This window comes from Mizuhopecten yessoensis, unplaced genomic scaffold (genome assembly GCF_002113885.1).
Source record: "Mizuhopecten yessoensis strain PY_sf001 unplaced genomic scaffold, ASM211388v2 scaffold4135, whole genome shotgun sequence".
Taxonomy (NCBI): domain Eukaryota; kingdom Metazoa; phylum Mollusca; class Bivalvia; order Pectinida; family Pectinidae; genus Mizuhopecten; species Mizuhopecten yessoensis.
The window spans coordinates 238,827-256,460 of record NW_018405393.1 but is presented as its reverse complement, the minus strand read 5'-3'; positions in this window follow the sequence as shown (position 1 = coordinate 256,460).

The window sequence follows — 17,634 nt, the reverse complement described above, 5'->3', positions numbered from 1 at the left end:
AGTAGGTGTGTATGTGACTACAGTTATATATAGTTGGTGTGTATGTGACTACAGTTATATTTAGTAGGAGTGAATGTTACTACAGTTATATTTAGTAAGTGTGTATGTGACTACAGTTATATCTGGTTGGTGTGTATGTGACTACGGTTATATTTAGTAGGCATGTATGTGACTATTGCTTTATCTGGTAGGTAGGTAGGTTTGTATATGGCTACAGTTATATCTGGTTGGTGTGTATGTGACTACAGTTATATTTACTAGGTGTTTATGTGACTACAGTTATATTTAGTAAGTCTGTATGTGACTACAGTTATATTTAGTAGGTTTGTATATGACTACAGTTATATCTGGTTGGTGTGTAAGTGACTACAGTTATATTTACTAGGTGTGTATGTGACTACAGTTATATTTAGTAAGTCTGTATGTGACTACAGTTATATTTAGTAGGTTTGTATGTGACTACAGTTATATATAGTTGGTGTGTATGTGACTACATTTATATTCAGTAGGAGTGTATGTGACTACAGTTATATATAGTTGGTGTGTATGTGACTACAGTTATATTCAGTAGGAGTGTATGTGACTACATTTATATATAGTTGGTGTGTATGTGACTACAGTTATATATAGTTGGTGTGTAAGTGACTACAATTATATATAGTAGGTGTGTATGTGACTACAGTTATATTTAGTAGGTGTGTATGTGACTACAGTTATATATAGTAGGTGTGTTTGTGACTACAGTTATATTTAGTAGGTGTGTATGTGACTACAGTTATATCTGGTTGGTGTGTATGTGACTACAGTTATATTCAGTAGGAGTGTATGTGACTACAGTTATATTCAGTAGTTGTTTTTGTGACTACAGTTATATTTAGTAGGTGTGTATGTGACTACAGTTATATTTAGTAAGTGTATGTGAATACAATTATATTTAGTTTGTGTATATGTGACTACAGCTATATTTAGTTGGTGTGTATGTGACTACAATTATATTTAGTCGGTGTGTATGTTACAACAGTTATATTTAGTAAGTGTATGTGAATACAATTATATTTAGTTTGTGTATATGTGACTACAGCTATATTTAATTGGTGTGTATGTGACTACAATTATATTTACTAGGTGTGTATCTGACTACATTTATATTTACTAGGTGAGTATGTGACTACAGTTATATTTAGTAGGTTTGTATGTGACTACATTTATATTTAGTTGGTGTGTATGTGACTACAGTTATATATAGTTGGTGTGTATGTGACTACAGTTATATTTAGTTGGTGTGTATGTGACTACAATTATATTTAGTTTGTGTATATGTGACTACAGCTATATTTAATTGGTGTGTATGTGACTACAATTATGTTTACTAGGTGTGTATGTTACAACAGTTATATTTAGTAAGTGTGTATGTGATTATAATTATATTTAGTTTGTGTATATGTGACTACAGCTATATTTAGTTGGTGTGTATGTGACTACAATTATATTTAGTCGGTGTGTTTGTGACTACAGTTATATTTAGTAGTTGAATATATGACTGCAGTTTTATTTGCTAGGTGAGTATGTGACTACAGTTGTATTTAATAGGTGAGTATGTGACTACAGTTATATTTACTAGGTGTGGTTGTGACTACAGTTATATTTGCTAGGTATGTATTTGACTACAGTTATATTTCGTAGGTGTGTATTTCACTAGAGTTGTATTAAATAGGTGTGTAAGTGACTACAGTTATATCGGGTAGATGTGTATGTGACTACAGTAATATTAAGTTGGTGTATATGTGACTACAGTTATATTACGTTGGTGTATATGTGACTACAGTCATATCTAAAAGGTGTGTATAGGTGACTACAGCTATATTTATAAGGTTTGTATTTGACTAAAGTTATATGTAGTTGGTGAGTATGTGACTACTGTTATATTCATTAGGTTTGTATTTTACGAAAGTTATATTTAGTTTGTATATATTGAGTGCAGTTATATTTAGTAGGCATGTATGTGACTATTGCTTTATCTGGTAGGTAGGTATGGGATTACAGTTATATATTGTAGGTGTGTATGTGACTAAAACTATATTAAATACGCGTGTATGTGACTTCAGTTATATTTAGTAGGTGTGTGTGTGACTACAGTTGTATTTAATAGGTGTGTATGTGACTACAGTTATATCGGGTAGATGTGTATGTGACTACAGTTTTATTTATGAAGTGTATAAGTGACTACAGTTATATTTAGAAGGTGTGTAATTGACTACAGTTATATTTAGTAGGTGTGTATCTGACCATAGTTATATTTATGAAGTGTATAAGTGACTACAGTTAAATTTCATGGTGTGTGTGTGTGTGTGACTGTAGTTTTGTTTAATAGGTATGATGGTAACTACATCTAGACAGAGATTAATTTATCTTTCTGTATTTTATTCTGTGTGGCTTAGTGATTGTCGATTTCGTTGCTTGGCAACTGTTTGCAGACAGATTTTAAAGTAATAGCTTATCATGGAAATCGGCAGATGTTTACGTGAAAAAATAGCATTAGAGAATATAGCCCGCATATCACAGATGGTATTGCAGCTATAGTATCGTATTCAGAATATATCCTGTTAGTTTGGAGTTTCGAATTAAGGCATGTCCCGATAGGTTCCTCTATTACATATTGTAGATACATTACTAGATCATTTTGCAAGGGACTTTTAATCAGCTAATTCCGTATCGTCGGGTTACAAGGCCGATGTATCTCATATCAATAAGTGTGTAAATTTAGAATTAGGTGAGAGATGAAACTTTTGCTATGAATTAACTCTATCAAAAACTCAGCAGTACGACTTCCCTGCACTGACAGCTCGATAAAATAACGGGACAAACTCCGCCTATCTGGGCCAAACTTTGGCGAAAAGCGCTAATCGAAAATACCTCTTGTCATCCGAAACATTTATGTAGACTGGGTTGCCTGTCGTAATTTTTCTACTATCTGCTAGGCTTTGATTCGAAAATGCAAAAGCATCATAGAGCGCAGCCTAACGGAGAGAAGTGGTACTAAGGTAGGTAATCCAGTCTAAACATATCTAGAAATGTTTTGAATGGCAACACATGTCTTCGATTGGACCGATTTAAGTAAAACTGGTTCACCCGTTGTCAGTATAAAGTGACCGGGCGGAATGCTGTGCTGGGTGCCTTCGGTATGGTATTTCAGTGAGATAGCACTATAAAGTCGGCATTAGATCCACGCTATCACAAGGAGGCAATCACACCAACATATCCTGTCTCCTGCATACTCACACGCAAGCACGCATACACTACACACATGGAGGCACGTCCTTAAATTACCTTAGCTGTTAATAGGACGTTAAACAAAATTAAACCAAACCAAACCAGTTTTAAGTAATGGCGTTTTGGCTCACATTGGCCGTGTTTGACCCGATATCGTCCGAATGGCAGTAATGTTGCAAGTCCAGAAAACATTATATCACTACATTGGCAGCAATATTTTAAGTTAATACAAACAGTGTTGAGGTGAGTATGTAATGACCTTAATAGTGAATAACGGGGTAGGTAGCCTGTCGAAGTTGTAAATTAAGAGTCGATAGGGGAAACCACTCTGTTACAAATACCACATTGAGCTCTTCTGGACTTATTAATCCATCAACAATATGGTCATTTAGAGCCACACTGTAGTCTTACCGAACTATCGACAATAAGGTCAAACAGGGTCACGCTTTACTCTCACATAACAACACCCAATACGCTTATACAGGATCACACGGTTGTCTAACCGACCCATCCACACAATACGTTCATAGCCACGCGGGAAACGATTGAAAACCGGTACATGTGTCAAGACAACCCATGCACCACAGAAATAGCATACCCGTTCATTAGGAACTCTTGATGTAAAGGGACTTATAGACTCTCGTATTACATCATATCCGGTCAGTAGTCTTGACAGAATATAGACTCTTCAGGTTATTATTACTACGGCTTCACTGGCTAAGGTGTGATTATCATTCTATAACGTCACAGTTGACGTCATCAGGTTTTGTATGTTGGACTATTTCGAGTGATCATTACATTTGTCTGTAGATTTAGAAAAATAATAAATGACTGGAAAATCAAGTGTAAGATGACCTATCAATGGTAGAAACTAGATTTTACGCGGGGTAGGGGGGGGGGGGGTCACTCAGAAGGCACTTTTAGAAGAAATCGGCTGTTTATCAGTTTATCATTGAATATATATAGAGTTAGCGTACCAGAATGATTCTGGTCAAACTCCTTACTTTATCCGGTAGTCAATAAAGTGTTAAGAAAGCTATAACTATTTACGAATTCCGAGTGTTAAGCTTCTAAACCTGCCAACTCAAACTTTTGTTATGAAAACACAACAACTACACAGAAGTATTACACGTAAATGTTTTCCAATCGGAAACCGTTCGGGACTTTCCGTCACACTATCGGTGTAATCGGGAACCAATCATGTCGTTATGTCAAAATCGCATATTAAACGGAAAATGTCGAACAGTTTCTGATTGAATTTTGTCGACGGACGGAAAGGCCAGCCATAGAAAATATTATCTTGTTTCTTAAAAAAGAATGTTCCGCCATTTGGTAAAACACATTTTCATGAACCGAAGAAGCCACATGGAAACATGAAATAGTTTCTTTGAAACGAAAAAAATCCATATTGTATCAATCTGTGAACCCTTGTTTGGTTTATGACGCATTTAAACTGTTTTATCGAGTAGTGTGTAACAAACAAACAAAATCTGGGCATTTCCGTCTAGCGACGGGTTTGATTTTGACGTCACAACATGTTTGGTCCTTACAATTTGACGGAAAAATCCAAACCGTTTCCGATTCGAAAACATGCACGAATCATTGTTATTGGCCGTATGCTTTCAAATTCAAGGTCGATGAGTTTATCGAGAAGCCGTACAACGTTAACGTGAATATATCTGTTCGTTATTTCATGTAACGCCGTTTTCTTGCGAACAGTGCGATCGTACAAATGTGAGAGCATGATGCTGGTGTCTTTGGCGCGTGTATGACTGTATATGGATTTATTTAACAAAGAACACATGTTTATCTCATTGTCTAGCGCTAGATGGGATGCCTTCCTTCGCCGCGCCAGTAGCTATTGGTGGGTCGGACTCATTCGTCATCGTCACAACTTGGTTGTCGAACTACAGCCGGATGACGTATGACGTCATCACTTTTAAGGACAAAAGACTGAATGTTGTCATAATCTAACGATCAATGAAAAACTCAAATATTCAATCATTTGCTGAAATGTTTATGTCGTGAACAGAATACATGTATGTATATCTTATGTCTTTTTGACAGTTTTGTTATGCAAATAATCAATATCTGTCTTTTTGTCGAGAAAGTTTTCTCCTACTCATGGAAAACACGACATGCTTTTTTTATAATAAAGCTGTAATGAAAGAAACACAAATGTCAAATATACCGCAATTATCCTTTGAATTTATTTATTTAAACTCAAACAATGTCACACACGCGTCTAGATCGTCAGACAAACGTTTTTCAGTGTCACTCAGTCAAAATAAATTGATTATTCTTACATGTTTTGACATAAAAGAAATACATCTTATCGGTGATTTTTTTTTGTCTTTCCCAAAAATAATCCCAACCATAACTCACAGATTGTCGGTTTTATAGCAAATTACTTCTTTCTCGACGATTTTATTGATGGGGGACATGCACCAGTTTGACATGAAATGGCCTCCATTATCGGAATTCCTCAGGGTGCAAGAAAGAGCAAAAAGACATGATTTTAATTTGCGTAACGCCTTTTGTTGCGTCATTATGACCGCCTTGATAGCGGTTAGTCTGAGTCACATTTCTGCTGTCTCAGTTACTTTGTCCTTACTGGCATTACAAGCGCTCTCACGTACGCGGCAATAGAGGGTTTCGAGAGCGTTTTCATCGGTAGTGGCACATCTAATAACATTAAGCTTCGTAGGGAATAAACAAAATTTGACTGACAGAGTCCGTAATCGATTGGAAGAGGAGCACGTGTGATTCATGCGCTGGTGCCGGTCCCTGACCTGATACAGGGATTGTCTAAATGATACAACACAACCCTGAAACACTTTCTTCATCTGTCAAACCATCGGTCGCCATGACAGCCCCTGATGACGGTGAAGTCGCATGTGAAGCAAATTCCAGCATCCTGTTATATTGGCCGCCTTGACGATGAGTGGCGCGCGTGCTCCCCCGGGAAGCGTTTTAGAAACTATATAATAGATAAACACACTAGTTCAATTTGCTGATAAAAGCATTTAGACGCAATGAAAACATTCCGTCTAATGATACGAGTTTTTCTGTTTTTCCTGGTAATGTATACGCCACCGAGAAATTACCAAACAGCGACAATTAAAGAGAAAGCTTATTTTTGCGACATTTAAATTCATGTCATCCCTGACACTGATTTGTATTTCCTCTTTAATCATAATGAAATCGTTCACTGGGTTTACAGCTGTTCGTGCAGACATTCCCTAACATCACACGAAGAGACAGAGACGAGCTATCGAATTTCACCGAAACATTAAGGTCCAATTTCTTTGTTATCGATAACCTTTTTCAAATCTTTGTGAAATGAAAAATCAATTGTCATTAAATAGCCCTAGCGTTTTTATTTCAGTCAATGAATTAAACGTGTATTTGACAATTGCAATATGCATGCTGCCAATACATCAATCACTGTTTACGTTTCACTGTTAATCACATATGCTACTAAATTAACACTAAACATGTCTTTGACAATATGCTACATCGATGCTGCTAAAAACACTAGGCTAGTCGTTGACAATATGGTATGCTGCTAAAAACACTAGGCTTGTCTTTGACAATATGGTATGCTGCTAAAAACACTAGGCTTGTCTTTGACAATATGTTATGCCGCTAAAATAACACTAGGCTTGTCTTTGACAATATGGTATGCTGCTAAAAACACTAGGCTTGTCTTTGACAATATGGTATGCCGCTAAAATAACACTAGGCTTTTCGTTGACAATATGGTATGCTGCTAAAAACACTAGGCTTGTCGTTGACAATATGCTATGCCGCTAAAATAACACTAGGCTTGTCGTTGACAATATGCTATGCTGCTAAAAACACTAGGCTTGTCGTTGACAATATGGTATGCTGCTAAAAACACTAGGCTTGTCTTTGACAATATGTTATGCCGCTAAAATAACACTAGGCTTGTCTTTGACAATATGGTATGCTACTAAAAACACTAGGCTTGTCTTTGACAATATGGTATGCTGCTAAAATAACACTAGGCTTTTCGTTGACAATATGGTATGCTGCAAAAAACACTAGGCTTGTCGTTGACAATATGGTATGCCGCTAAAATAACACTAGGCTTGTCTTTGACAATATGCTATGCCGCTGAAACAGCACAAGACTAGTCATTGACTACAAACTTACAAAATGCTACGCTGCGAAAACAGCAATTGACTTTTCCTTTTCAATATTCTAACAATAACTGGCCCTTGACATTATGCTTTGCTACTTAAACAACACTTGACTGGTTCTTGACCAAATGCATCGATACTAATGCAATTGCTTTACTTGGCTTGGCCTCGCCTACACTCCATGATACACAATGTAATTTTACTTGTAGTAGCCTTGTCATTTTACTCTGATATTAAACCAATAACCGCTATACTTGACTTGTCCTTGACAATGTTCGATTCTTTGTTCGCCTTGAGAACTCAGATATACGGTTGCAAAATTTATTTACAAAAGAGCATTACATGAATCACAAAAATATGAAAGAAGCGCCTATTTAAAAACCTAGTGTGTCGATTCCAAAAGTCAAAGAAAGTAAAACTTTACTGTACCATACGACCATTACGTCTACTTAGGCCTCATCTGTGGTGTATAAGGTCAACATAAAGCCAATACATATCTTTATCACATACCTGTTGAATCTTGTTAAAGTAAAACAAGAAATGTTCAGACCATGAAATACAACGTTCTGTATTGCACATGTGCAATACGGAATGTTGTATTTACCTACTAGCCGGAACCATTTTTTATAGGAATCCCCTTGTCATGGCGGACTGAAAAGTTCCCGGTATTTGCAAAAAATATCAAAGTTTATAAAATCTTTCTATCGATCTCTACCAAATACGGAAGGTATGTGATAAAAGGAAGACCACACACTTGTATTTTTCTAACGAGTCAGAAAGCACTCATTTATTGCGCGGAAGTATATATTCACTTATGCACTCCGCGGACTCGTGAATATATTCATCCGCGCAGAAAAATCGTGCTTTCGGATTCGTTAAAAAAACACAAGTGTGTGGTCTTGCATATTAAGTGTTCTAAAACATGTAGAAAAAGGTGATAAAAGAAGGATAGTGCAAGGGAAGGATGCCTAAAAAACCCATCAATAACAAAAGGTAATTTTCCCGCTATTGGTATTTTATGAAAATAGGGCCAGAAAAAAATACAAGACATTTATATAAATCACAAAAACATAAGAATTAACATTTAAACATAAAATTAGCATGAGTTGTACGGCAGTTATGAACGCCGGTGGCTATGTTTTAAGCCATTCTTAATCGATCGGCTTTTTAAAGAGATTTACTTAATGAATTCAGTTATTTTACATTATTGGTATGTATAACCCCATTACTGATTATTCTGAAACATATGTATCCTGTTCTGTTTGTCTGTTACAATTCACAAATGTTGAAACAAAATATTTCCAATCAGTGTAAGTAATTTTGCAACGCTATCAGCTTTGGCAGTGCTCCAGACATACCCAGTAACCCCACAAAGTATTATGGGATGTCTACTGGACATGTTTTGCAACATAACTAGCAAATTTGACAGAAGTTTTTTTCTGTAGCATGATCATTGACACGTGTAGAGCAAATAATGAATCTGAAAGTAAGACTGCTGTGCTATATTTGTAGTTATAAACAAGTTCTAGACCCAAATTGGTTGTGATCGATTCTGCAGAGAAAATGGATTCCTTATCCGACAAGAGACAGGAGTATATGATCTGACAAGACACACAAGCTACAAGTCAATGTTTCGATACATATATAGTAAGGTAATATTGATGTGTCACTTTATCTGATACTTCCAATATTATTAGATCAGCTTGACCATATCCTCAATAAGTGATTGGTTGCAATTCCAAATCAAACAATAACTGTCTTGGTTGCACATCTCTAATATCTAGTTCAAATAATTAATATTTCATTAGCTTCACTATTCAAAATATTGTTTTGAGGCGAAATCACAATTACTGAAGTTAGCCTACGACTTGATTGAGCACAAGATTAAGAACTAGGCCATATTCCAAGGAAATCTTGACATTGCGCAGGAGGGGATCCCATTGGAAATACACTTTTTATGGCTTTGATGGGCTTTCCCAGGGTAAGGCAAACAACGTAAATTATAGATATCAGCTTTGTTGTGTATGACTTTTCCTGCCAAAAATATTGTTATTATTATTTTCCTTCATTACGAAATTTGAGTTTTTCGATATGTTTACTCCAGGAAGCCAAAGTCTCACATGAAACGTTTCGATGACGTCGACAACAATCCATACAGATTTGGTTATAAAAAAACCCCATTATTGAACCGATCCATGTTACTATGTTTTGAAAATGAAATCTGTTTAACATAAACAATTCTGTTCATAAGAATTTTTCTATTTTGGTCAGGTTATGAGGTAATAAATCCAGTTTAACACGTGTAACTTGAATAGATCGCTATGTTCTCAACCGAGATATCACCTTATAACCTCAGCAAACTAGAAAACCATTCCATAAATAACCAACATTCATTATCATGTATGATAACCGAGTTTATTTCCAAGCATATTTTTTTAATTTTCAACAGTCCATTTAAATTTATCAGCATTATATTTTCTAAATGTCAGGTAAACACTTCACAATATACAATGATTATTCAAATACTTGTTAATAAATAATGGACAACTTTTCACTGACAATATGCAACGGTCATTATACTAGCATGTCCTTTACAATTTGTCACGTGTGTCGTGCCAAACTTCGATCGCTAAACCAAATAAATCATGAATAAGAAATGTAAAACATTAATTCAGCTTTTTATATAACTTCCAAAATCGTTAATACGGTATATACATGTAAAATCATCATTGTACGGACTTACATGCGTGTAAGGCATATATATAGACCCTATAGAATTGACATGCATAGCGTTGATCTTCCTGTGAATATACTGTATAAGGCTAAATTATATTTACAAGGCGTCTTTATTAAACACCCGAAATGCGTGTGCAATCAGATGAGTTTTAATACCCTCCTTTAATTAAGGGGAAAAAAATTGGCTTTCTTGTGACATAATAAAAACTATGGACTGTTATCCTTTTGAGGTATACAAGGAACATTAGCTCTTGAGAGCTATTATTGCGACAAACATATGTAAAAATAAAAATAACATATTATATTACAAGTAAAGGGAGATAATCACATATATTAATAAATGTAAATCACATGTATTAATTGGTGTGGTAATTTGTTTCTTTATCCTTTCTATGAGAAAGCTTATATATGAGCATAACTGCAACTGCTATGTGCAGTGTATGTATACATAGCCTAAGTACCTCTGCTATGATTGCGCTACACGCTCGAAGATTATAGTTCTTTTAAAAGGTCCCGGGCACTTTAATGGAGTCCTATTTAATATGATTATTCTATTATTTTAAATTTTTATCAATCAAAACCAAATGAAGCAGATATGATAACTTTGTTTCATCTTTCGATTTTGTGCGTGAAACAGGGCATCACGTGATCAGCTGTTTCTCTCTGGCTGTTCCAGTTACCGACCAGGCCCTGCCGATACCAATGGGAAATTTTGAATTATATCGCAAATCTTTCGGTATGTGACACTTGTACCAGTAGACCTGCAGCAACTACGCAGTGTATTGCTTAAATATCAAAGTTATGCATTACGGCCTGTTTCGTACAGGTCACATGTAAGTGTTAAGTTCAACTTGTTTAGTCTCCGAGGTTTGCTGTATCCTTCATTACAATAATCATCTCTTTTGAGTAACGGCGTAGTTCATGATTACAAACTTAACAGATGATGTCATTTGAAATTTACCAGTACTCCTCAAAATCTTTAGATTCATTAATGATAAGGTTTTACGCACCTGCCCCTCTGTATCACCAACTTTTTGTTCCCAAACATCACCTACGAAACAGCTGTATGATGACTGGAAGAACAGTGCGAACAGTGTAATTTAATTTTAGCATACTATATCTACAAACACATTTTAAGGTGTAATCGCATGGGTGGGTGGGTGGGTCATCTTACAAGTGCTGACTGACTCTATCACTGGTTAGTGTGCTTTCTTTCAATTAAGGTTAACGTGATGTTTTGTAATGATCTTGACTCTTTGCAGACGTCTAATCGGTAAATCAGATTTATCACTGAGCAAGACATTACCTTGATCTAAATGAGATTTACCGAGTGAATGAACCAAATTTTCAAATGAGACTGTAGTGATCACATGATTGATACCATACATCTAATGGTCTTGATACGGAATTAAAAGGATTATATAATATAGCATTTACCTGTTTCTCTATAAAATATTGAAGTTATCTGCCCTCTATGTGTTTTATACATCTATGACTGCCACAAAAGTCTTCGTGCGGACTTTCAGCTTGGGAGCTTGCGCTTGCTGTCAATTGCGGAAAACAAATTAGTTGGTCTTTTCCTGTTTTAAGCTTAGGGATGTTGGCGTTTACCAACGTATATGATGTCCCAACTGTTTTGTGGTTTGATAACCATATAGAATTATGTTTCAACAATTACAATGATAGCGACGACAAATCTCTTTTATCGGTTAGTATTCAACATTTTTGTGGTACTATAAATCAGTAAGAGTACGAAGTGAGGAAGAACTATTTAAAAATCCAGTTTGTTGACGCAGGAAAGCTAAACAAAGTGAATATTTACTGAACCGCATGTGCCTCTAGAACTCTTTATAATGTGACCCAATTATTAACTGCATTGCAACAACAGCTGTTTTTATTTCTAAATCGGCATTCATATACATCGTGCCAGAATGAATTTCAGCTACAAAGTTACGGTCAACCTCGGAGACTGATAGTCTATCAGTAGTCGACCACTTTGTTGAGTAGAAACATCGCTAGAATACAAAGTAAACCGACCAACCAAAATAAAGGATTTTGTAATCTACAGTAGTCGATTCTTTGACGACACAAGGTCGAAGTTCACTCCAACAGGGCACAGTCAAGCAAAGAACATCACCAGTCGCACCATAAGAGTAATCTTAACGTTGAAAAATATTAAAGGGTCAATAACAACAAAAACAGCCATTAAGTCCAGCAAAACAAGCACCGGTCTACACGTCTTATCGGAGGCTATGTCCTCATGGTCTCAAAGAAAGAACGTTTCAGTAGGATGTCCTGTTCGAAGGAAGGATTGCAAGGTGACCTTTGAGACAGCCAATTACTTGTTCAAGATTGAGGTAATCAAAATACCGACTAGAAATAAGAAGAAATGAAGTTATTTGACAATTGTGTATGTGAATGCAGAAAGCCATTTTACATTTACTTATGACAATTTCATCAAAAGAATACAAAGGCAATGAGCTTGTAAAACTCTTACTAACATTACAAATTTACAACTTTTTGCTATGTCAGATACATTTTATTTAAACCAGTATTCCATGTAAAACCGGCTATGGCTAACCATTGGGAACTGAAAGGACCGATAGATCCCAGCAGATTCAACAGCTATGGTAAAATAATCAGTAGAAATACAAAGAAATGAAAAGAAAGCAGTGCTTCAATATATTACTTAAGTAGACATACTGAAAGCAGATCCAGGTTACAGGCCTTGTAAGTTTTGTGATGGTCGTTGCATCGCGTCCCGGGTTGTTGATGGAGCTGTGTCATTGGTTCTTCGTCGAACAGGATGTCAGCAACCTAGACAAAGGTATCGTTGTCCACAGTGATGTTAATAATATAATCTACAGTTTGTTTGATGGAGCTGATTCTATCCTGGAAGTGATTGCTGAACTCCTCAAAGAAAGGGCACAGTAGGAAGAGTTCATCTGTTTGACCCAAAAGATCTTCACATGGTGAGTGTCATAAAAGCTATATATATATTCCTAGCTACATCTACGATTTTCTCTGAAAAATAGTCCTACAAAAATCTCGAGTGGCTTCAGAAATTGAATAAACATCGCGGCTTTCATATATATATCTGCGGACAAACAAAACAGTTTCTAGTTAACCTCTAGATCTCTTTAAAACCTGTCAAACGCACGGTCAGAATATCCTAACGAAATTACTGTAAAGATTAATTGAAGTAGTATTTGTACAATGTAAATATGTCAAAGACTTATTTCATGTGTTGACGAGCAATGTCGATAGATTGGTGGATTTGATTGATTGAAATAAACCTCCGATATAAAGCATGACGTCGGTGTTTATTGTTTATTGTCTGTCAACCATAGTGCGACTAAAACTGAAGAATTCTGACCAAATATTTCCAGAATGTAAAGACGAAATAGGATAACAGCCGAGGGGATACAAACGCGCAGCTTGTTGTAAAACGAAAGACATATAGGCATCACCTTGTTTATTACGGGCGTATGTACACTGAGGTAGACAAGATAAATACTTTCATTATACATTTGACTTGTTAAATAAGATACAATCAATATATGTTTATATATTATGGTGGAATATATAACTTGGGATCCGACATTGTTGGAAAAAAATAATGTAAAATATCATTTTTTTATATTACATTTTTTCTATTATTTTCTTACCCTTGTTATATATTCCACCACAATGGTTTTGTTTTATTTTGTTTAATGTTCTATTAACAGCGAATGTCATTTAAGGACGTGTCTCCATGTGTGTAATGTATGCATGCTTGTGAATATGTGTGTTGGGGGAAGGGTATGTTCATGTATTTGCCCCCTTGCAACAGCGCGGATCCAATGCCGTTTATAGAGTGCTACCTCACTGAAATACCATCTCGAAGGCTCTCGTCACAGTATTCCGTCCGGTCACATTATATTGACAAGGGGTAAAACATTATTTCTTACACATCAAATTTTATAGATAACAGATGTGCCATATTGCTCAAAGAAAGATATCACTAGGTTAAATTTAGCAAACGTGCCATGCTGCTAGTCACCACTTTTTATCTATATATTCTACATATCTAACATGTGACAAACACTTCAACATAGTTAAGCGTAATTTACACTGCTTAGTTATAACTTCACATTTCAGTGTATTTAGCCCAATCGAAATGGCTAACATGTCACCATCGTTTTAGTGCATTAAGTGAAAACACATATTTCAGTATACATCGCTACCATCTAATAATAAGTTTCAACGAAAACGCGGTGCAGCCTACAATTTCGGCTTGAAAATCATTGTAGCTTTTAAGACGTGCTACGTTTCGATATGAAGTTTTTCTGTGAACGGCTAACCTTACAAATTAGTTGTCAATATCATGAAATCGACATGGACTGGAGATAGATTGAAATGAACATTCACGCCGCTCAAGAATGTTAAAATTGTGCACTCGAGTAATCCGATCGGATCAAGTTTCGTTTTCTGACAAAGTGTTTTGGTATTACCAACACATGCTGGTGTGTGGTTGTCACAGTTAATTCCCGCCGTTCATTTTCACTGCAATCCAACAAACCAACGGAATTCATCGCTACTATTGATTTTAAACTAGAATATTTAGCGAAAAATACACAAACTTGATTGTTTGAACTTGAAAACGCAGAATTCATTAGTAAGCAAAATGTCGATTTCCTCTTGCATGTAGGTACAACTGTGTTTTCTGTTTGACGTCACGGCAGAGCAGCGTTAAGACTGTAAATCGTACGCGTGAAGAAGCAATTTCATTAAAGGTTAGACTGAATATTCAGTGAATACCTACTTAACTGAACAACGGAATGTCATGTTTCCAATTAATTTAGATGACATCCGATTCCTTTATAACATGGAATCGTTATAAACTACATGTACAGCAAAATTATTCGGACACATACAAATCTTGTCTCCGTGAGTATGTAATTGGTATCCTTTACCCTTCGGCGTCCGGATTCTTTTGTGATTTGCTATTTGATTTGACCTCGCCCTCTGGTTTCACTTGTGTTTTTCTATCACCTTGGCCCTCGCCTTCCGACTTCTTTTGTGATTTGCTTTTTCCTTGGCCCTCGCCTTTCGGCCTCTATTGTGAATTGCTATATGCTTGACCCTCGCCTTTCGGCTGCTTTTGTGATTTGCTTTCTGCTTGGCCCTGTCCTTCCGGCTTCTTTTGTGATTTGCTTTTTTTTGCTTTTTGACCCCTACTTTCTGAAATATTTTATATTAATTTTATCATTGTAGCATTCAACTTCTTGTATCATTTGTTATTGAAGGACCTCTCTTTTGGGCTTCTTATTGATAAGCTGTATTCATTGTGATTAGTTCTATTCACGGCATTTACAATCTTGGTTCTTGTGAATTGCTATCTTCTTAGCCTTCACCTTGATCTGAGTGCTTTGAGGATTTAGTTTGCTTTGAAAGCTCCTGATTTTTGCAGTGGCAACATTTTGAAATTTTCACGAACCACTGAATAAAGCTAACCAACCTTTGAGTCTGGCTTCTTTACTTAATTTGTTGTCTGTCAGGAACGTCATACATGTCATCTCATTCTTAGTAACTTGAACTCTTGGCTTAGAAAGATAATATAAGGTCCGTCAAAATCTCTAGTGATGTTCATATTAACATTGGTTATAAATTGAAAACAGTGAAATGCGTGTGTTAATTATTTTCTATAAAATTACAATATCATCATTACCATTGGAAGTATTTCAATTCAAGATATGTTTACGTTTTTTGTTTACATCGACAATGATTTTTCTTAAATGCAGCTTTTTTCAACTGCGTCCATACTTTTGATTGAAATAGATTTAACATAAATGTTGTGACGTTGTTTCATGTATCTACCTGTCGAGTAAGCTCAAAAACCGACGATAAGGATAAAACTGACTGACAGAACATGAAAATTAAAGGGGTTATTATATTTCTAGCATACCGACCTTATCTTCTACAAGCAATATTTCTAAACTTGTGCTAAGTGTTCAACAAAACAACTGTAAATAATCGTATTTTTGATCTCGTAAAGCATTTCATAATCAAAATAAAATCTTGCTTCAGGAAAACAACAATAAAGTAGAAACACAACACACTAAGAGTGATAGCGAAAGCATTATTTTAAAATTACTTATTATAATTTTTTCAAATCATAGAGTCTTTCCAGAAATTGGAACGCTATATTTACAAATATAGATTGATCGTGCATTCTCATCATGTGTTATGCTGAGAAATGTAGTTAGCAATTAAACTTCCTGTGAACTGAGGTTGGTAGTCTTATGATACAAATAGAACATAAACAAACGGATTTTGTTCTCGCGGGTCTTATAAAACGGGGTTAGTGCTGCGAAGATGACGCAGTCTTTGGCTTTATAAATAGTTTTTATTTATCCAAAACCTCCTTGGCATATGTGGTAGCGTGTAGGGACTATTTTGAGCTACCGTAGCAGCTGATTCCTGAAGGTTGTGGAACCTGTGGTGTACCTTTTGATGGAGTGAGGATGCTAGAAAATCGATACACCACCACCGTCTCTAACCAGATAGACATTGCTCCCTCCGTCACGAGACATGGCCGACTTAGAGACCCAGAATCCCCTTCCGCTCCTCTCCATATAAACCGGGTTATCAGGATCAATATCACCTTTTCCAGTCCACTGCTTCAATCTTGGAGAAGACTCTGGCCTTTCCAAAAGTAATATCTCTCCGTAATGTGTCCAATCTCTCCCGGAGAAGTTATCTCTACATCTAGAACGGGAAAGGAGTGGGATGAGAAATTCGACCGTCTCGCTATCAACGCTGAAAAAGATTGCATTTACATGTAGTTTCCGAAATTAATAGAGATAATGCTGTTGTGATTGAATTTGATATTATATAAAGTATCATATTAACTTCTTCTCATTCAGATTTTGCACCTACACGATATTTTGAGGTAAACAACAATCTAGATACCTGCCATATGTATGCAGGTCACGAAGGCACCGAGTATTAATTAGGAAAGGTCACGTGCATGATGAAAAACACAGAGATGAAAGCACATAACAAAATGTGAACAACAAAGAATAGGATGAGTTTAAAACAGAATACAATGGATGTAACAGAATACAATGGGTTTATAACACAATACAATGGATGTAACACAATGCAATGGATGTAACACAATACAATGGGTTTAAAACACAATACAATGGGTTTAAAACACAGTACAATGGATGTAACACAATACAATGGGTTTAAAACACAATTCAATGGATGTAACACAATACAATGGATGTAACACAATACAATGGGTTTAAAACACAATACAATGGATAAAACCGAATATAATAGGTTTAAAACACAATACAATGGCTGTAACCAAATATAATGGGTGTAACACAGAATACAATGGGTGTAACACAGAGTACAATGGTTGTAATACAGAGTACAATGGGTGTTACACAGAGAACAATGGTTGTAA